Below are 22593 nucleotides of genomic sequence, written 5' to 3'. Positions count from 1 at the left end.
ACGTTTGGTGCAGGCCCATACTAAGGTTAAGGTGAGAGGAGCTGGGGATGCCTTGCTATCCTGGGATCCAAGTATTTTTACTTTAAGACATTCCCAAAGAGCCAGGAAAGCAGCAATAGTGAAAGCACTCTTTGCAGTTGCAAATAATAAGTTTTGTGCAAAACTTGCTCTGGTTTAGTTACATTCATAGCATCTGTGAAAGGAATACAGCACCAGGATTTGTCAATAGGTACAGGGCTGAATAACTGTGACCTCAGAGTGGGCTCCCTTGAACATTCACATTTACATGTTGCATGTGTTGGTTTACACTGGGCAGGTGGCACTGTGCTCCCCTAGAACAACGTACCTTGTACCAAGCGAGACATACTGCAGCTTGTTTCACTGCTGTGCCCAGGTGCGTGTCTAGCTGGGATTTCAGATGATGAGATCTTCAGTGGTGACTTGGCAGAAGACTGAGCTGGTAAAGGAAGTTTTCTTGTGTTCTAAGTTTTCAAAATATCACTGTGCAAGAGTGAAAGGAATAGAGATGAAGAGGCCACAAGGAAGAACTGAGCCTGGACTCATAGACCAGAGGGTGCAGAGAAAGCGCTGCACAAAGAGACTGGCTGATGAGAGTGGCTCAACATCTACAGAAGTGTCCAAGTCCATTTGTTACAAACACCGTGCAGCAAAATGCGTTTCAGTGAGACGGGAAACAGTCTCGGATGAAGGGCCACAACGACTGTTTTACATAGGCGCACTCCTCCAATGCAGCCAACAGGAAAAAGGGTTTGATAGTCAAGTCAGCTTGAAAGACGGTACTTGCCACACCGTCGCCCCATCAAACATCCAGCCTGAGGACCCAAGCGGCGCCTTTTATCGCTGTCTGTACAAACACAGTCTGCCAACCGCCGCTGCCCACAGCCCCTCAGCCGCGGGCGGGCGGGAGGCGGCGCCACACGGGCGGCTCGCGAGATGGCGCTGCCGCCATCTTTGTAGTCCCGAGCCCCGCCATGAGCCGTGCGCGTGTGCAGCCCCGCGGCGCGGCGCGCAGGCGCAAAGCGCCCCCCCCCCCCCCCGTCCATGCCGCGGCGGCCGGAGCTGCTGTGGTGCCGCCGTGCAGGTGAGCGCCGGGGCCGCCCGCGGGCCGGGGCTTCGCCCGCAGCGGAGCGGCGCCGAGCCCCGCGTTGTGGGCGGCTTCTGCGGTTGCCGAGCTCCGCGGCACCGAGGCGATGGGTGACAGGAGGTGGCGGGCAGCGGGCGGGCGGAGGGCGAGCGGCGGCTGTGCCCGCGGGAGGAGGAGGAGGAGGAAGGGGGGGGGGGGCTGAGTGCTGCTTCCCTGTGCCGGGGGCAGCACCGCTCCGTCACGGAGCTGTGAGGGAAATAATCCGGGCTTCGCTGGGGAGGAACCAAACCGGCTGCGAAAGGCGCCCTGGCTTCTCGTGGGGATGGCGCTGGGCGTTGGAGCGAGGCGCTGGGGGTGCCCCGGGCTGCCCCTTACCGCGCTCGGCGGCTTTTCTGTGAGGGTGCTCGTGTCTTGAAATTCTGGGGTCTTTGTTTCGTTTGGGCAACAAAACCGTTTTTTTCTTCAATTCTATAGGGTCTTGTCATTGTATGAATAGGGAAGGAATGGGCTGTAAAAGAAATAATCGTTAGCTGAAGTGCGTCATGGCTTCAGGTCGATGTCCGTTTATTTGATGTGTAATGTCAGTTGTGGGGAGCAATCCCAAACGTTGCAGTGAGGCCAGGTGCTTCCATCGGCATGGAAATCAGAGCTGCGAGTCCCATGCAGAAGGTGCCCGGGTTACAGAAGAAGCAGTGTCATGGGCGACCTGGAGGAGTGGGGTTTGCCGTCTGACCCCACAGCAGCACCGGGGGACGTTGCGGAGTCAGAGCCCGGTGTCTGAGCCAGTTCTTGGTTCGTTCCTCTCAGGTTTGGGGAGCCTGGAAGCAGTGTGGGATCCAGCTGTGGCACGGGGCTGTCACAGCATGCAGAGCATGGTCCCAGTTTGTAGCAGAAGTGGGACAACTTGGTCAGTTTGCTCCAGGGAATAGGAAAGGTCTGCTGAGTTCAGTGAGTTAAATCTGGGAAACCCAGAAGAGGTTTTGTGCTTGAGTGCCGAGATGATGGGTGTACAAGTGGAGGAGAATCAACTTCTCTTCCTTTGCCAGGCACATTCATGACTCTCCTGTGTTCAGATAGGATGATGGAGCTCCTCACTTTGGCTTTGCCTGTCCTTTTCTGTAGGAACAAGAGAGCAACAGTCTTCCAAACCCCTGTCCAACTATGCTTAGCCCTGACATAGAGATCCATGGCAAAAAGCTAATAGGTTATGTAAAATCTAAGCTGAGTTTAGTAACAGCTTGGAGCTTTCCTGTCAGATAAGTGAGCTGGACTAGGAAGCAGAACTTACCAGATGTGTGTCCCACACTCAAATGGGACTGAACTAGAGGCAGACTGCTGAAGAAACGAAGAAACCTTTAGGGTTCGTTTGGATTATTAGTCATGGGACTGGGATTGTGAAGAGGGCTCAGGACTGAGAATGACTATTCCAATTTTATTTGTTTGGGATTTTGAAACTTAGTTTGTTTCAAAGAAGTACTAAAACTGGCTGTGCTGAGGGCAGAAACTTAGTGTGGGCTATAGCTGGCTTTCACTGAGATGCTTGCCTTTGCAGAAGTAGAAGCTGGATTAAATGATAATTAAACAGCTGCTGGAAGCAGCATTGTTGGAAATTTTAATTTTATTCCTGGCTACCCGTTTTATATGTTAGGTAAAAAAATAATTTAAGTTAACAAACATTCGTAATTTGTGTTTACCTAATCTCAGATCACCTTCAGAAATCCTTCAGTGCTTCCGTTTGCAGCTTGTGTTTCACATTGGTCATGCATAACAGGATCTTTAAATTTATTATTACACTTATGTTTTCCATTGAAAAATGTTAGATTTCAGCGGCTTTGTTATGTACAGCATGTTTTGTTCTCTTAAGATACACTATGAAATTATGTGGAAGATGCTCCTAAGACAGTTTTCAGTCTTAAACATTACTCTGTTGTGTGCCCAAAGTAAACATTATAGCAAAGGTATAATACATAGGTATGGCATTTTGACGAAGAAGCTTAAAATACTATTGTCATAATATTGTCTAAGTACACTTTAAAAAAAAAAAAAAAAAAAGGAGAAAAATCAGCTTTTAAAATTTTGTATTTGGTTTTCATGTATAATGGAATACAGGTTTTTGTTTTGAATTATTCAAATGTCATTCTCGCAAATAGTAGCTGACCAGGATTGCTACTACTCTCATTTCCTGAAAAAGGGAAAGCCATACACTCAGTGAATTCTATACCTGTAGCTGTAGTCAGTACTGACACCGTAACCTCCTGTTATTGGGGTTTATTTTGTTCTTATCATCTACCAGATGTATCTTGGATATGAGTAAATATGCTTCCGCTGCTTACAACTCTTAAGCACAGTGCTGATTAAGGCTACTTGTGTCTCTAATTATTGCAGCCTGATTTAATCCATGATAGAGAACGGAGGAGTATTTTTGCTACTGTTTCTCAGTATAATGTTGAAGAAGAATTTTCTGGTGTATGTCTTAATGCATCTTCGTGGCCTCATTTTTAATATGAATGTAGTTTGGTAGGAGTAATGAAATTCTACGTTGTGTTCCCCTGGGAAGTCTCAGTATTCTGGCCAGATCAGGTGAATTCTTAAGCAAGGCGGTGGTTATGTGGTCCTGACATGGGAATGGCTGGGTGAGAGCCTCTATTGTGCAAATCAGAGCTGATGAGAGATTTTAATAATCTCACTTAGCCTTCATTTTTCTTCTTGTGAATTCTGAATTGTAAATGGTCTTCCTGGATTTTTAGTAATATACTTTTATTGATCACTCATCTTATTCTGTCTGTTGATATCCCCTTGGCTTCTGTGACTAATGTGGCACCGTTTAACGTAATGATCGAATTGACGCTGCAGGAAGCATGCAAAGAAATAACTTTGTTTTCATTTGGCTATGCTCCTTAGCAGACTTGGATGCATTTCTGTATTTACAACAGGTTATAGTTCACTGAAGGCATGTCCCTTACTTTTCATGTGGTGCAGGTTATAGTTGCAATGTTTCATTTTAAAGAAACCTTTACTATTCAATTGTGTGTAAACCAGACTGTTGATTCTATTCATAATTACCAGTTGGATTAAAAAAATAAGAAATTAGCCTCTTTTTTTTTCTTTCAAAAGAGCTTAATTGTAGCTTTTCTCTGGGTGTTTGAGCAGAGGATATAAGCAATCTGCCTCCTCATTTTCATCTGTACTTTGGTGGTGAAGCTGCATATTAGATCTTTAAGTGATCTATTGGCCAGTTGGCAAGGAAAAGGGCTTGTCAAATTCTTGCCCTGCCTTGTAGCATCTCCAGCACTTACTGGATGTTGTCCTGAACCCGTTGAGCCCCTGCTCTTCAGAAGACCAACTTTTGCCAGGTAAGCAAGTTGAATGAGTTCAGTGGAGGGCTGAGGAGTACCAGAGGTGGAATTGATTTTTATGGTATACGAACAGATTCAGAATCAGGTGGAAACACCCATTCTGCTATTCATTCTTGACAGTCACTAAAAGGGATACCTAGAAAAGAGCATAAGGTCAGGGCACATTATATATGCCTTTATTGGAGCCCTCTTATCTCTCGTCAGCTCTAGGATGTTAATAGGTAGATGTTCTCATTTATTTACATAACATTTAATGTATTTTTCTTCTGTGAACCTGCCTATATCTGTAGTACATTTAAACTTATAGCATCCCAGGGGAGGCTTTCCAGAGCACAGAATAATGCTGTAGGAGCTAATTACATCAGCTTTTTTATTTCGAACCTGACAGCTGCTACCTTCAGTTCATATTTTATATGAAATTTTGTATTGTTTGAAGCAGTGAACAACTGATCTCTGTTTACCTTCTCCGTGTGGCTGGTGATTTTATAGACTTCTGTCATATGTCACTGCAGCAATGTCTGTTTCCAGGCAGAAGAGCCCTAGCCTAATCAATTATTCCTCATTGTTTATCTTTTCAAACCCTGTTTCCCTTTTAGAAATGTTTTCCATTTCCACTGTGTCCCCTTGAAATGAGGCAACAGGCTGTATCCAAGATTTATGGTGCAGGCATACTACAGCTTTATGTGGTAGTTTAATTCCATTTCTTTCCTAATAATTTCCTAATGTTAGCTTTATTCTTTTCTAACTGTTAAAGGGGTGTGAGCTGATGGTTTTATCAGTTAGTCATGATTCCAGCAAGACTTTCTGAGTATTAATATCAGTTTGGAGCACATCGCTTTACATGTCAAATTAGGATTTTTTTTTCCTGTGTGCTACTTTATTTGGCACTGAATTTCATCTGATGTTTTATCTCCCGTTTACTCAGTCTCATAGGGTTTTTCTGCAGTTCTTCAGTCAGCCCTCATCTCTCCTGTCAGAATAGCCTGTATCCTCAGCAGGCTTTTGCCCCCTTTTCCAGACCGTTCATGAATACAGAGTGCAATGCAGAGCACTGCATAAGGCTCCTGGATGTCTCCCTCCTGTGTGAAAATCAACCATTTATCCCTGTGCTGTCATCTGTTTTCCAGCTAGCTATTAGTCCAGGCATGGGCTTTCCCAGTTTTCCTGTAACTGCTGAGCTCGCTGGGTGTGACCGTGTGTTGTGGTCCCATCACTGCTGTAAGCAGACACAGGAGCAGTTGTCCTTGCAGCCCTGCCGGCTCCCTCCAGCTGCCGTGTGAAGATCTGAGCCTGGGAGCAGATCTGGCTGGAAATGAACTCAACAAATTATAAATTAATACTGATTTAGTGTTGACGTCCTGATAGCATACAAATATGCGGATTTAATTAGAAGCAATTCAGTTAGATGAATGCACGTTTCTGAGCTTGCTGCTGCTGATTAAAATTGTGACCCTACAGGCTCAGCTGTAGTCTGGACTGAAGGCAGTGTATGTGTCAGTGCACAGATTTGCGCTATTTATTTCAAAATTGGCATGAATTTGATGCTGTAGTTAGATTAGTTTGACTTGGTGTATGAATCACACCTAGGTACTAAGTAGATAGATTTTGTGACTGCTTCTTAGACTTTTCCACTGTGTTGAAGCAGAAAAACAAACTGACCGTGGGTTGATACCTGGAATTTCTTAAAGACAATGAACAAGGGGTTTTTGTGCATTTGTGTAAGGCAATAGGGATCTAGTATTATTCTTTATCCTGGATATGGACTTTGTTCTATTTTAAACAATTGCATGGTAAATATTTCAAAAGTATATAAATGGATATTAACAAATTTTGCCACAGATGCTCTTGTGTTTTGTAAGGTCTAGAATTATTCTGGATTTTAAGTTTCCTGAATACAAACAGTACAGTTCTGTAATGAAATTTCTGATCACTAAGTAGGATTTTGAGGTGTCTTCTGGAAAATTCATATCCAGGTTCACCACTTCCCTTGTCATGAACTATGTAGTAACAGTGCCCTGCTGAGGGTTTCTGGGGGTTGTCTTTCTGTGTGGAGAACTAAAATTAGGTGTTTCTGTTTTATAAAGGTTTCTTTTGCCTATGATAGACTTGAAATGTATCGTTGAGCTGGTGAAGGCTGTTTTTCTCAGCTTGTGTATGTGCTTCTACCTTTGCCTAGGTAAAAAGAAAAAAAAAATGGACTTATGTAAATACATAGTTAGATGACTTGGCGTGGTGCATTTCCTTCCACAAAAAGGAGGGCTCGTGTGTGGATTTGTGTCTTGTTTTCCACGAAGGAACGTGAGGCTCAGGAGCGGCAGGGTCAAAGCCTGCTTTCCTGCGCAGCCCAGTTGGGTGCTGCCTGGTTTGTGTGCCGGGCTGGGTGCTGGGAGCTCCTGCGGGCATGTGCTCATCTGCTGCTGCGGGGGCCTTTGTCAACCCTTGTGTGCCACCAGCGTTGCTATTTTGCTGATGTAGCTTGCTCTGACTGAGTTTTGTCAAAGCAAAAGTCCTTGTTACGGAGTCTTTGTTCCTTCATTTAGGGTAAGGCTGCCATGTACGGTTCTTCGGGTGCTCAGGAAAGCTGGGGATCTTGTTTCTCATTTTATGAAGCCATTGAGGCTTTCCCGCAGCCCCAGGGATGCCAAGGCACGGGACTCGGTGAAAAACCTCCATGTGGATTATGTCAGCCATGGAACAAAATTATAATTTCCTGACATTTCTAAGAGAAATAAGTAATTGGAAATGCTATTTTAAAAGTGTCAATCAAAGAGCTCCTTTGCCTCGTTCCAAAGCTTTTTTGGCCCTTTTTAGGACTAAATGTCAGACCCAGCTGCTGCAGGTACTACTGGCTGTGAGACCTGGGGAGGCCGGGGAAGTGCCTTGGTGTTTGCAGCTGAGCTGTGGGATCACCAGGCCCGTGGGCTTCTGCCTGCCAGTAAGCACCTTTCAGGTGCTTTAAAGGAAGGTGAAGTATTCTGAAGCGAGTTATACGCTGTCATGCCTACATAAAGCAAATGCTCATAGCTGCTGTTGTGGTGTAGGGAGAATCAAAAGGGTGGCTGCTTTATGGGACCTCACGTGTGCCCGCCTCAGGCTGTGAATGCTGCCTTGTTACAGTGCAATGTTTGTCATCTCCTAGTGTTTGGTACACCTGCGTACCGTGCTTTTGCATTACTAGGCCATATAACTGATTGTTGACTGAGGAGTCAGCGTAATCTGGGACTGCAGCTTTTCAGTTGCTGGCCCATCGTCATAAAGATTTTAATGCAAAAGTCTGAGTGGCAAAAATGGCCCGGAGTGTTCAAGCAGAGTGACTACAAAAGCACAGGGGACACAGTAGATTTGTCTGTGCAAATGAGTTAGTGAAGAAGTTCAGATTACCTCTTCTTACAAGAAGTTAAAGCATGTTGTTTTTTTGGACAGCAAAGTTGTGTTTTTATTTGGTTTTAGTGCAATATTTAAAAAAGAAAATAAAGTTGTTAGGCTTCCACCTCTGAGGGGAGAGAGGTGTGGTGAGTGTGCTGCAGTGACTTGAGCCCACCTCAGCCTGGGAACTTTCAGCGCAGGACATCTTGTCAGGAGTGAAGGTTTAAGAAGAGTCTTTTGACCACACAGAGCAGAAACTCTGCGCCCACTGAGCAGAACTCGAGTACTTGTCGCTTTTTGGACACTTAATTTGTGCACTTGTGACTGGTGTTAAATGGTCTGGGGGCTTGTGGCTGTTCTGTTCCCAGACCTGGCCATGGGGCTGACCACGCAAAGTGGTGCTGGTGCAAAGTAACTGTGATTCCAGGGGATCACAAAGTTGAGGAAAACTTTTCCTAAAATGCCACAAACAACACAAAGTCTAAGTCCTGCTTACAGTCGTGATGGCACTTTTGTCGTTGTCTCTTGCTAACCAAAGCGGCCTCTGATCTTCTCAGCAGAATTGCAAATCCTAGAATACATTAACCACTGGTACTTCTCCTGGTTTATGCATTCAGAAGGGTTACTTATGTTCAACTTCTGGGTGTGATACTTGCAGATGCAGAACACTCTTTAAAAAAAGTGTTCTTTGCTGTCTTTTTATTTTTGTTTTTGTTTCCTGTTCCTGCATCTCAAATAGGAATCACTGTGTTCTGTGTGATGTGCATTCTTGTGCTGTCTTCACAAAATCTTTGCAAATACATAGGAATGTCAGCTGTGATTCCCAAGCTCTAGGTATCCTGACTGACAGTCACTGTTGCTGAGGATTACTGATTTCCGAACAGCTCCCGTACCCATGTATCAAAGCAGCCCTTCAAAATCTGGGAAGCAACCGCCTCAGTGCCATTGTGGTCTGGCCACGTGCGTGCTACAGAAGCCTCCCTAGCGTAATGGTACAGTCAGGCCACCAGGCCCTTCTGACAGCAATTTGGTTTGTGCTGTGAGAAATTGCTTTTATTGTTATGCCTGGTAGTAATTGTCAAAACTAAGTGTTTTCAAGTGTAATTCTAGGCCACTGTAATTATGCCGCCACTCTCACCAGTATAAAAGTGTCTTCAAAATAATTTGCAAAGCTCACCAGTTGGTTATGCAGGAGGGGTGTCTTTTGCCTGTTCCATGTGAACACCTTCCATTTTTGGCCGTGTTAGTAGGTGTTAGAAAATGATATTTCCTGGCTAATAGCAGCTTTTCTTGGCAGTGCAGTGACCCCTAAAGGCTTCTTAGAAGTCTGTAATCCTGCTTTTTTCTTAACAGTGATATACCGTGGGGAGCAGAATTCCTGGAGGAGTCCTGTGGATAGCCAAGAATGGGTCTGGGTGTCTGTCCCGGAATTGCAAAAACAGAGAGGAAGAAGGTGCCTTGGGAAGGGGCAGGGACTGCAGGTTGCTGTCTGCTCGCCTTGCCTGGGGCTGAGCTGCAGCCGCCTCTTCAGCCCTGCTGCCAGCAGCAGCACTGCCCTTGTCTGTCCTGTGGAGCTGTTGCGGTCTGAAAAAACCCTACTGCTTTTTTTTCTTCCCTCATTTAAAAAGATGTTTTATTCAGGTTTCAAAACAAGCTCAAGAAAGCTTCAAAATGCCAGCTTTTAAAATTGCTTTGCATGGGATTTCTCAGATGGATGGAGGAGGAATTCACTGAGCATTAGCTTTTTTTGTCAGTGATAGGATAGCATAGGATTTCCTTTGTCCTTTCACAAGATAACTGTTTTTTCTATTAAGTTAAACTGCTTCGTACTTCTTTAATAAAGGCAGCATGTCCTTATAAATGAAAACATGAAATCAGCTAGAGAAGTTTAAGCTATCTTAAAACAAGGAAAAGAAAAAAATTGAAAAGAAAAAATAAGAATTGAATATGCTTCGTTGTGTGGTATTACACCCTTTGAAGAAATTCATAGTAAAAATGGATATGAATTTATGACTTCACATAAAGGTAGGATAACTGCTGTCAGTCCTTCATTTTCATAAAATGAGGACTGTTCAGGCAAAAGTGTTACTTAGCCTTTACGCAGGTCTCCAAAGCATGTAAATGTTTTCACTTTCTCTTCTTCTCTGATTATTTGGTAGGTGGTAGATGCTGGGGGAAGATGGTGGGAAAAGATTAAAATGACTTGAAACAATATGCACCATAAAGATAATTCAGGACTGGAGCATTAATTATCTGAACAGAAATGTCGTAGTGCGGGTGTCTTGCTTTTCTTAGTTTGATTTCTTTGATGTGCTACATTAACATTTTCTCAGATCTCTAGCCTTCAAACGTCATTCTAGTCTGTGGATTGATTGTAAACATGGCACTTGCGGTGCTATTTTTGTCGTTATCTCCACGTTAAAATGAATGTAGAAACCATCATCAGTCATCTCGTTGGCCTAAAAATGATTTTAAGGGAATATAGTCTTAATATTGCCAAAGTTATCAATGAGGAAGGACTTTCAGAACTGAAGTTACAATCTTGAAACACTGCCTTTAGTGAAATCTGACGTATTTTTATCTTATCGTACACAAAATCACGGAATGGGGGAGGTTGGAAGGGCCCTCCAGAGACCATCTGCTCCAGCCCCCCTGCTGTAGCAGGGTCACACACAGCATGTTGCACAGGATCACAGCCAGGCAGGTTTTGAGCATCTCCAAAGAAGGAGACTCCACAACTTCTCTTTAGGGCAGCCCGTTCCAGTGCTCAAATTTTGTTCTGCATTTTTAGAAGAACCCCAAGGTCTTCCCAGCAGTGGTGATTCCAAATCGCTTTTCCTAGACTGGGGCCACGGCTTTCAAGACTGACACTTGCCTTTCCGTAAACCAAGGGAGTTGCTTTGCAGTGCCTGTGTCCTTCAGCGTGGTTCCAGCATCTGTGGAAGTAAGCAGATGGGGAAGAGAAACGTACAAGTGGAGGTTGGGTCGGGAGCTCTGGTGTGTGGCTGAGCTCCCGAGGCACAGCAGTCGGAGGATGGGGATCTGTCTGCTGCTTGCAAATTGGCCAAACAGTCAAAGGCAGCGGGGATTTCTGTGCTGTTAGTAGATGGTGCACTCCTATTCACAGGCATGTTTCTCTACTCATGGTTTGTAGGGGTTGAGCTCTCGTATCTCCAGAAGGACAGCCTGTACCTTTTCACAAGCAGGATTTCGTGATTGCCATCATTACACGGGTAAGGGTCTGGTTAGGCAGCGCTGTGCTTCCTCTCTCTGTGCCAAGAGGAAGAACAATGAGTTCTGTTACTGGGGACTCGTTAATAAAAGGTCTTTCCGCATTTCTCCCTTGATTAAAGCTTCACTTAAAGGAAAAACAAAGCACATATAACAGGTGAATATTTAACAGGAGTAGGGCTGCCAGTGTATCAGATTACGATGGAAAGTGCTGGTCGTTTCCTTAAGCTAAAGTTATTCAGTGCAAACCCAAGAACCAAGAGAAATGGCACCTTTCAGTGCCAGCATGGCTTGGGAGAGGGATGACATTAATTCTTTACCCTGTTCTGGGCAGGAGGACAGCTGCAGTACTGCAACTGATCTCTGTGCCTATTTTTTACCTGAAACTCTTAAACAAGCCTAGCACTTATCTGCTGTTGTGGATGGACACTTTTCTCTTGGTTTGCAGCTGCTGGGTTTTGCTTCTGTTCCTGCTTGCGTTCCTGTGCTGCTGATGCAGGAAAGAGATATTGGGAAAGTATTAATGTGTATTTGGATCTGTAAGGTTTGAATAGTTGCTGCAAGAGAAAAGCCAGTACTGGAGACATGCTTCCCAGACTGGACTATAGGAATCTTTGTTTTAACTTGTTCTGTAAGAGTCCCCAAATACTCGCACTGACTTGCAGATGTTTCTCAGAGCAGCTGCTGCTGCAGTAATATTTGTGTGCCTGTAATGCTCAATTTGGTTTTAAAAGTGTGTAGTTGCAGTTTTCTTCTGTGTTTTTGTATCATGCTGAGTTGGTTCTTGCTACCAACATGCAGTGAGCTCAAGCCTAGTATAGCTCATAGAGAAATTCAGAAAATGCATATGAAAGGGCTAATTAAAAAAAAAAAAAAAGCTCAGCTTGAGGGAGAAGAATATGAGCTTCTTTCAATAAAAATGTTTCATTAAAAATTGTTCCAACAATTCTCAAAAAAAATCCCAATTCAGGGGATTTTTCCAAAAATTTACCCTAGCAAAGTCAACAGTTTTCAGAGGAATTTTTTTTTCAGCTGTCTGTGCTAAGGAAATGGGAAAGCAGAGGAAAGCAAGGCATTACAGAGAAGGTTGTCTGCACATTTGATTTGTAAAGGTGTGTGAAAGCACTGAGGCATGTTTCCTTAGAGAAACTGATATATCTCTGTAGAAGCATGAAAAATGTTCCTATAGGGCACTAAAATTTTGGACATGATCTACACTGGACTTCATTATCAGCATAATTATTCTGGCAAGTTCTTTCAGTGTAGAGTGTAAGAGAAATAAAGAAGGAACAAAGGCATGGAATAAGAAGAAACATGAGGAGACATTAAGTAGTTTAGGACTTCGCACCTTGGAAGGGAGCCACTGGGAGGACAAAGTAAAGTAACAAAGTTTTATGAAAGCATGAATGGCACAGAAGGTGAGTAAAGAACAACCAGCATTTCTGAGACTGTTCTGGGTAAAGAACAACCAGCATTCTGAGACCGTTGGGATATGCAATAAAACTTTTATCTATAAATTGGACAGAAGGAAGATTTACTTTAAACAGTGTTTTCACAGTGTTACTCATTACCACAGGCAATGAAGAGGCCAAAGGCACAGAGAAGTGAAATTTGGGAAAATAAATGGGAGAGAGGTAACAGAAATGACAGTGTCTGTTGATTAAAAAGTAAATTATTTATGACGACAAACATGAGCTACCTGTGAAGAGAAATGGACAAATCCTATGGGACTGAGTAATAAAACAGGATTTTAAAATCAATGTAATGAAGAACCTGAAGAACAGCTCCCCCCCCCTTTCGTGTATACGGTGATGAGCTCTGAGTTGACTTTCCAGGTCACCCTCACCATGAAGAAGTTCTTTCACATGTTGGTGCAGAACTTCCTGTGATCCATTCTGTGGCCATTGCCCCTTGTCCTGTCCCCACAGACCACTGAAAAGAGGTTGACCATATCCCTCTGTCTCCCACACTTCAGATATTTATACACATTGATGAGATCCCCTCTCGGTCTTCTCTTCTCCAGGCTGAACAGACCCAGGTCTCAGTCTTTCCTAGTAGGGGAGATGCCCAGGCCCCGTATCATCTTTGTGGCCCTCTGCTGGACTCTTTCTAGGAGATCCCTGTCTTTTTTTATACTAATAAATAGATGATAAATAGATACAAACTCTTCAGTCTTAAAAAGATCTCTTTAAAGGGATTGTAATGGAAACATATAAAGTCTTAGTAGGCAGGAGTGAATGTGAACCAATTATTCACTGTCTCTTCCAATTAAAAGACCAAGACCATCACATGAAAATAGTGGTAACAGGCTCAAAACAAAGTCAGATTCTCATGAAGTGGGAGCAGGACCTCCTCCTTTCTCATTGGCATTGAGATTTTAATCTCTTGGCGCGGTTCCCTGGATTTCGGCTCATTTATTCAGCAGTTAATGCTTCATCAGATCGCTGTTTACAGTGCTTTTAAAGCTGAGCTCTAGAGCTCTTTTTGTAAGAGAAATCCTCTTTAATGTTGGAGCACAGCTATAAAGCCTGGCTGAAACAGCCCCTTGGATCTTTTATTTGCCGGGCAAAACCAGTGAACTTCTTAATGAGCTGTTTTGGTGCAAATACCCAGTAAAGTCAAATACAGCCCTTACAGATTACAATATATAGCCTTGCCTGGTGGCCAGTGTTTTGGGGTTGTTACTGGAATATTAAATATCTACAGTATCAAGAGCTAAGGCTTACTGCCAAAGTCAGTAAGGATGGTGTCATACGCTTACAGCTGCAGCAGGTAGTTCCAGCTTCACCTGCTGCAGAAGCAGGACAAGAGTAAAGCACCATCCAATGACACCAGTGTTATTTTGGGTTTGGTCTGTGGGATTTAGAAAAGGAGTCACTGAGGGAGAAGGTTTTGGCTTCATGGAAACTCTTCCTGAGTGGGAAGACTGTGTCTGTCCTTCGTTCTGCTTTTGCCGTGAGTTGTCTGTAAGACATCAGCCATTTCAACCAGGACACGCTTCTAGTGTTCAAGTGCTGTTTGTTTGTGGTTTGCTACCTGTGTGGTTTGTGTTCATGCATTCGCTGACAAAATTAATTTCTTGCCATTGTATACTGATTCAGAGTACCTTACTTTACTTAATTGTAAAGAGGGAGATCAGTGTACACGTAAATTCAGACAGATGAGTTGTGCTTTGGGACTTGTTTAAGTTTAACATCTCCTCATGACCTGGAGAAGGGCTTACAGTCTCAAAAGCTGTGACCCTCCTCCCGCAGTTAGTTGAATAAAAGATATTACCTCAATCTGCAAATTTTACTGCAAGATATTCTGAGGTTGAAAGAAGTGGGGGAAACGAGGTCTGGTGGTGGTTTCTGGAGTAGGGGTGGGGGTGATAAGGTCTGGTGGTGGTTCCTAGCTAACCCACGCTGTGCTAGGGTTGCCACGTTTGCTGAGCTGTGGTGTGAATTTGTGGCCTCAGGGCCCTCGTTCCCTGGGAGAGGCCAACGCTCTAAGGCTGAACCAGGCTCTTGGGTTGGTGAGGGGATGTTGTGTAAGAAGGTGGGTTATCACTTCACTTTTTAAGTATTGCAAATGATCCAGAGTAATTGCATTACAGAAGCTTATCTGATAACTGTGTTATGCTCTGTGTATGCTCTGAGACCGCTCCAGCAGTCAGCGAAAACTCCTTGGCTTAAATTACTGGGAAGGAGGCTCAGAAAATAATCCACACTTCAGTTCCATGGTGTTTGCTGAAACTAATATGATATACCCGATTGGGTTTGGCATCTGTTATAACACAATACACCCGACTAATTACATCTTACGGTATGGCAGTACCTTTCTTTATAACATTTTAAATCTCTTTTCAGTGTTTCTTTAGAAGTCATGGCTGTGACTTTGCATCACTGAACGTAGTAAATATTTCTGCCACTTTCCAAAAGCATAAGGCACGAAGCCTGTCAGGGGTGGTGGTTAGTAACAGGGGATTAAAAAACATCCAGCAGTAACTAGGGCTCTGCTTTTATTTCTGAGATACCTATCAGCAGTGTTTTCAATGTAGCTTCTGCCTAAAAGTTAACATGGGAGAAAAGCACATGTAATGTTACACTAAAGTAATATTAAAACATGGTAGGTATCTGATAATCTCTCCAAATTAATATTGATCAGCCTGCCTTTAGAGGAGGCATTGTGAAATGGCTTTTGTAGGGCAGGGCTTGTGCTGTAATGTGTGCTGCTCTGCCAGGGGCTTTGCACTAGGAAAATCCTTCTCTGGCCAACATGCAGACCTCTGGAAAGTGGTGGCTGATCAAGGCTGTGGGTCGGAGGAGGTTAGTTGCCCACATGCGTTATGTTGCACTGAAAACTGGATGTGGATTTTGTGGTGTTGGGATAAAAGAGTATTTTGGTATTTAAGAGGTAAAGAGGCGCATGATTTTTGTGACTTGCAGGGAGAAAGGCACCACAGAGGTTTCATGGGGAAGCCTTCCTTACCTGTTTTTCAGCAGCACAAAGCCTGATAATATCCTCTATGTTCAGAAAGAACAGCAGAACTTTAGTGCATTGGGGAAGGAGCTTCAAGGGGATCTGAAAGAGACTAAGGCTTGTCTGAAATAAGCTTTGATGTACAAGCAAAGCAGAAATATCACTTGGTGCTATTCTTTTGCTCTTTCCTAGGCATTTGCTCTTGAGCTGTATCAGAGACCAGATCTTGCACTACACAGCCCCAGTGCAGCTCTTTGTGTTGTTACTCTGGAAACTGTTCAATATTGTTCAGAAAGGGGGGAAGTTCAATTTAATACTGAACCTGTTATTTTGACATACTAACATCTGCCTGAAAAATCTACCAGGAGATGAATTTCTGTTACGCCTAGGCCTTTAGCTGGAATTACCTGACTTGGTTACTTATTGAACAGTTTTAGAAAGGGAAATGTTAAATACTGCGGATGGCTGGCTGTAACAGGCACTATTTTGCATTTTTGTTTTTATTCTGGCCTATGGTGTTTTCAGGTCAAAAATCTCATTGATTGCATACCTTCATTCTGCTACATAAAAAGGTAGAAGAGAAGATGAACGAGGCTCTTCTCAGGTTTGCAGCGATGGGACAAGAGGCACCAGTTGCATCCTTACACTTTTACAAATCTGTAAAACCCTGAGCAATCTAATCCAGCTTTGAAATTACTCCTGCCTGAAGTAGGAGGCTGTGCTGGATCACCCCCAGCCATCCCTTCCAGCCCAAATGACTCTGCAATATTTAATTTTGTCAGCTTTATCTTTCACCGGCTGCGAGGTGCATTACATCCTTCTCATCTCATGCTGGTCTGTAGGGAATGAATCTGTGGTAAAATGAGTCTTTCTGAAAATGGAGGGGTTATACATGAAACCCATCTAGTGACCCAGCTTCTTTCAGAACCAGCATACTGAAACTAAATCACTTGTCTCGACATCTTCAGCTACTTCTGAAAAAGTCTTTATGCATTTTAACCTCACTGGGGCTTTGTTTACAGTAATGGGATGTTCTATTGTGGATTTCCAGTCTAAAAGCCACGATTCTTGGTGGTTTTGAGGGTGTATTGTATAATGCAGTGTTAAAAAAAAAAGTCTTCAAGGAATATTTTTAAGTAACGCACTATAAGCTAGTAAACTGTGTGGTATGAAGGTCTCAAGTACTATTGCTTGTGAATGTCTTTCTTGGATCCCAAGTATACAAGACTGAATTAAGCTTAATAGAAATCACCCTAGCTTACTTTATTATACATATACACTATATTAATTACCCCCAAAGCCTTGAATGTTTAGGTTGTGTCAGTAGTTCTTCTGAATTGAGGGTTCTCATTCCCACCGTTGAGCTGGCCCCATTGCACATGTAGTTACAGAAAGCAAGTGTACTGTTGGAAAAAAACCTACAAAATTTTACAAATGTAGCAAGAACAAAAAAATGTGGTTTTAAATGGAACTCTTGAGTTTTACTTGTCAGATGTTTTTATGGTAGGTCCCAGTGAGATCTGCGGAGGCAGCATCTCAGTGCCTGGCCAACATACCTTGTGGGGGTTGATAGCCATGAGCTTGCAGAGCTGGCAGGATTTTCCCCAAAAGTGCTCGGTGTTTTCCATCCTACATCTCCATTGTATTCCTGCAGGCATTTACAAGCTGCCTCCAAAGCTCCTAAGGAAAGATGTTCACTATGCCTAGAAGAAGGATGTTCTTACATGGCTGCATCACATCTCTCTTTCAGCCCTCTCCAAAACAAGACAATATTACCTGTTTTATCAAAGGGTTTCCGTCCACGTTAGGAATTTATAACGTGAATGCCCATGCTGATATGTACTAGATGTTACTGCATAGGCCTGGTTACTTGTGTTAAGGGAGAACCGCAAAGGCTGTAGCAATTGAACTACTTTACTTGTATACTTGACTACTCTGTGCATTGTACATGCTCCTCAACTTAGACTGCAGGCTGTGGTGCTGTCTGCAGAGCTCATTACACATCACTGTGAAAGATTTTCTGTGCAACTGTCAAAGCAGACTTGCATGGCATACACGCCTTTGTAGTCTGCACACCTTTGAGGCTTTCTTTAGTTCCTCTCGGCATGTTAATAATCTTTTTCTTTTCAAGTTTCTCTTCCATCATTAAAAATGCATTTTCATAACTCAGGTTAAATCAGACCAAAATGGCGATTAAGGCTGCTGTTTGATGACAGGACTTGAGCTTTATGAACACTTTTCCAGGGGGATGGATCATAGCTGTTGCTCCATTCCCTTTGCTCTTGCCATGTACCTTGAGTGGTGCAGCCCGTTCAGAGGCCATAAAGTGAAAGCTGAGTTCCCTGCAGCAAGGCAACTCAGATTAGCAAACGGAGTTCTGTCTTATGTTCTATATGCACTTTATCTTGATTAGATGTAACGTCTGGAAGCTAAGTGCAGGCCCCTCTGGAACAGCGGTCGTGCTCTTTCCCTTCCCTGTGTATCAGCTGGCAGCATCATCAACCTTATCGGCTCTGTGATTGAACCAACAACTAGCCCTGCCAACAAACACAGTTTCTTACAGTCAGATCTCAAACAAGGTCTTTATGCTGGACAGATTTAGGAAAAAGGTAGTACGCAATGAGCTGGAGGAGCATTTTCCTCAGTCAGTTCACTGCTCCAAGTGCAAACTACCACAAAGCAATGTTGCCTAGAGAGCAGGCAGCTCTGACTTGCCACATTGCAGCCTGGCCATCGGCCTGGTGCAGGGGAAGAGGAAGGAATTCCTGCCTGGTGTAGGGAGGGAGGGCAGGAGTATCCCTTTTGGCAGCAGCTCTCAAATGCATTAAATGAATAATGAAAAAAGAATAATGAAATCGCATCCTGAATTGATTCTGAGTTGCCCCATATCCATTACTGGCTTTAACCGTGTTAATTTGAGTTGTCTTTCCTGTGTTGGCCAGCTGCCTGAGAAGGAGCTGGACTTTAAAATTCATTCTGAAACACTGAAGAGTGTCTTCTGCTTGAAAAATAATTCAGAGACTGGCAATGATGGAGGGGGTAGCATGACCGCAGTAGTGACAGTGTTGAAGGAATGCCACGGATGGTGGAGAAGAGATTGTCCGTCAGGTGGTGCAGGCTGGGCAGTAAGCCGAGCTGAAGAGCTTGTTCAGGGGAGCTCCAAGTAGCAGTGCTATGTGGGGAAAGGGAAAGAAGCATTTAATTCATACGAGGTAGGAGGGAGAAGAGCATAGAATAAAAATCTAGATTTAGCAATTTATTCTTCATATGAAGTGTACGTGCTCGGAAAATTTGCATCAATCCTATGAATGCCACTTTTGCAGAAGGACTGCAGTCAGAGCATGTTAGAATAATGAAACTGCAACCTGAGAATTAAATCTGACTTCCGTGTGCATCTGTGTTCTTATATTCAGTAGGCACGATTATTTAGTATATGATTTTCTGATGGCCAACTTCCACTGATTCCAGTTTGAATGAAGTAAGACAAAAAGCTGGAGGACAAACATGTCCTTAACCACAGAACAGGTGAAAATGTCTCTGCTTTAGTTTGAGTTCTGTAAACTGCTGGATAACGTGGGGATTGTGTTATAGAGTGGTTCCACTGAAGGAAAAAAGGGATGTGGAAAAATCATACAGTTGAGATTTGCATTTTCCTGCTGTCTCAAGATCACTGCAACATGAGATCTTACTTGCACAAGATGTATTTGTGGGTAGCAATAGCTTCTGCTTATTTCATCTCTGATGAGAGGAACAGCTTATAAAGGGAAGTGCCGCAAAGCTTTTGAGAGATATACCATGAGCAGAAAAGGCTCATCTGGAGTCAGTAATCTGCATCATTTTCACAGCAGTAATCTGGCATTCCAGTTCATTCCCTGTGCGTCTGCACTTTACAGCTTTTGGGACTGTACTGTGTAGGGGAGCTCAGTGGAGTTTCAGCAGCTTTATGGGCACTGGTCCAGGTAACCCAAAGCAGTTTGAGGACTTTTTCTTGCATTTTTGCTTAATCAGCCCTATTCAATGCCTACAAATTCCAGTGGTGACTAAGGATGATGTTTGCTAGCTGAGCTTAGATATGCACATGGCAGTGTGACACTCCTGGTAGTTAGAAATCGGATGCTTTTTCCAAAATTAATGGAAAGCTAGTCACAAACCTTCTCCTTGCCAAACCATTGTTAAATGTAGGTCTGATTTAAACTCCTTAGGAACTGTTTTTCCGCAGCTGGCATTTGTGTGCTGGGTGTGGCCCAGGTGTAAAGGATGTCACAACACGCTGCAGTGAGACGCTGCTGTTCTCGTGTGCAGGAGCTGGCACGGTGCTGCTGAAGCACAACGTGATTTCTCTCCGCAGGCTCACAGTTTGGCTTGGAGGTGGAGCACCGTGTGGTGCGTTCCCAAAAATACATGAGCTGAAACAGAGAAAATGAGTAACCTAGGAAAATATTTTGAAAGTGAATTTGGCCCCCTTGCCTGTTTTGCTGAAAGCTTACCATGTCAGCCAGCATTTCAGTACAGAGAAAGGAGCGGCCTGTGCAGGTGGTTAGGAAGCACACTGCTGTTGTGAGGCTTATAAAGGACTGACGAGAAACATAACAGGACCGCTCAAGGGCCTCAGAGGCACTCAGTGAAACCTCCATTACTTAGGATCAATATGCCAAGACAGGTCTGCCTGCCCAAACTGAGAAGCCTTGCCATACAGCTTCCAGCGCATACATGACAGAGAGAGGCATGGGCAGGAGTCACCTCACTGGAGAAAGGAACAAAATGTAGTAAAAAGCTGTGCAACACACACAGCTAAATAAATAGCTGAGCTGTGAACATGAGGAACATGAGTGGATTACTTTAGTTCAGGTGCTGGCTGCAAACTGGGGGTTTGCTCTAGTCTTCCTCTGCGCCCTCAGGAGCAGTGTTTCTGCCTTCTGTCTTGTAAGGAGTGGGTGGCTGTGTCAGAGCGCCGTTCTTGGAAACCTGATCCAGTTCATCATGACTGTAAGTGTAGTCAGTCCCTGGAGAGGAGATTTTCCAGCCAGCCTTTGCTAGATGCAAACAAGGGAGTGTATGTTTAGGTGTATTTAATGCCATGTTTTGTGTCAGAGCTTGATAGCTGTCTTGTACAATTTTCCCTCAGCACGGTTAGCGTACAAAGCAGGAGTGTAACAGGTTATCAAGTTAATAAATCAGAAGCTGTAGTCATGTTAAGATGAACAAACGTGAATTTTCACCCTCTGCCTACAAAATTTTGTTGCATGGATTTCCTAGAGCATGTGGAGAGATCCTTCAAGGCGGTGCCCAGCAGCTGAGTCCATCCCTTGCAGACTCCCAGCTTGTAACCCTGTGGGGAGCAGCACCCCGAGAACTTGGCTGAATGGAAACGGGAGCCTGCATGCCCGTAGGCAGAGCCGTTGTGCCGTTAGCAGTGTGGGTGCACATCGATAGTAGTCATGCTCTTTGCTTTATCACAACTTCCTTTTCTATATATTGAAGCGATGTAAATTTAGAGCACCCTTATCTTGGAGTAAGCATGTGAGCACGTAGTTCTGATCTTATTTATAGATAGATGGTTTCTTTCTGTGTCCCACCTGCCTTATTTTTTTGCAGCCTGCTGTGTCCTACCTGGATTTCTAGGCTGTGTGTTAATTATTCACCAAATGTCTTTCCTCAATTCTTGTATTACTGGTTTTCAAAGAGTATGGAATCTTTTCCAGTCGGAAGCCTTTGGATGGTTTAAATTGGGGATATTTGAGTGTATTTATAACTGTATAAAAATGGAACCAAGAGGAATACTTGCAAAGTAGGTGGTACTGGGACATTTATAGAAAAATGTGTGATTTATATGTGGATCACTCTGGGCAAACCTTTTACTTTGCTTGTAGACTGTCTTCTGCAGAGCTCATCTGTATTTTGTGAATATTTATGCTGCTGATGAAATGACGTGTTTGTTTCTTTAAATAACAGGAGGAGTGAAGGGAGAGAATTGCTTATTTCCTGGGCAGACGTGTCCTCAGGTCGTTTATGAGGCAACTTTAATGTGACTGGAGCAGAGGATAGCCCAGATCTCCTATACCTCCCCTTCCCTTTGCCTCTGCATTGGAGAAGTGCATTGCCAGGTTGCTCTGCTTACAAACCGTTCTCTTTTGAGAAATGTTTGTGACCTTTTTTTTGGTTTTTTTTTTTTTTTGGACAAGTGTGCCACTTTGCCATGTTTCAAACTAAAAGCTGTGTTGCTGTTAGGATAGCACGGTGTCCTGGTGAAGTTGTAGTGTATAATCCCATAGAGCTGCTTAGATCTCATGCTCTAAAACCCAGTTACCCAGATGTGGTTGAGGTCAATCACATTCAGCTCACTAAGACGCTAGGAGGAGAACATCTGTGCCTCTGCCTGCAGAATATCCTCTGAACAGATTCAGATGGAAGTCCTGAGGCTGCGACAGCTGTTTTCCAGAAAGTTCAGTCATCTAAAGGAAAGAAACAAACAAACAAAACTGCTTGCAAGCAGTGACAGAGACCCCCCAGCAGCTTTTCCTTCAAAAGCCTTTGAAAAGCTTTGATTTTCTAGGAAAGCAGAAGAAAGCTCCAATTTGCTGGGTGAACAGATTAGAATAAAAAGGATTAGACACAAAATCAACCATCTTGCCATTTATGGCTGTGCAAATTTAATCTTTCGGTAGGATTTCAGTCTTAGTTGGTAATTTTAGTGCCCTTATGGGTCACCTCAGCATTCAGTCCCCTCTGGTCCTGCCTTCGCTCCTGCAGCCTGGGGGAACAGCCTGCCCTGGGCCATAGTCTGCCAGGCTGACTGTGCTGTGGACTCATTGCAGTCTCTCTGACTCCTCCAGAATGCTCCCCTGCAGGAGTTTTTGCAGTTATTTGAGCCTGGTTGATGCTAAGGAAGGTTGTCTCTTTTCTATCAAGGAAATTTCACCAAATTCTGAGCCCAGCATCCAAAACAACATCCCTTCTTGCTACTGCCCAGCTTGTTTTTACAAAGGAGCAATGTGCAGTGTTGGTACAACACAGCAGGAGCACAGTAATCTCCTGTTTTAGCCCCAGGAGACCCTACTTTCACAAAAAATACAT

At 43.8% G+C, this 22593-nt stretch overlaps 1 protein-coding gene across 3 annotated transcripts in view; it reads left to right on the top strand.

Annotated features, from left to right (window-relative positions):
- The first annotated feature begins 971 nt into the window (after positions 1–971).
- The window catches only part of NDRG3 (NDRG family member 3), a 56422-nt gene continuing 34800 nt past the window's right edge, over positions 972–22593 (top strand). For 2 of the 3 annotated variants that reach the window (XM_027472971.3, XM_027472969.3), the window contains exon 1: positions 972–1102. The gene's annotated coding sequence lies outside the window, so the exon portion shown is untranslated. Of the gene's footprint in view, positions 1103–21486; positions 21624–22593 lie in introns of those variants that run through there. The other variant, XM_027472970.3, reaches the window with a different exon arrangement.

Source organism: Anas platyrhynchos, chromosome 21, assembly GCF_047663525.1.
Source record: "Anas platyrhynchos isolate ZD024472 breed Pekin duck chromosome 21, IASCAAS_PekinDuck_T2T, whole genome shotgun sequence".
Lineage (NCBI taxonomy): Eukaryota > Metazoa > Chordata > Aves > Anseriformes > Anatidae > Anas > Anas platyrhynchos.
The sequence above is the reverse complement of the archived record's forward strand: the minus strand, read 5'-3'. Positions and strand labels throughout refer to the sequence as shown.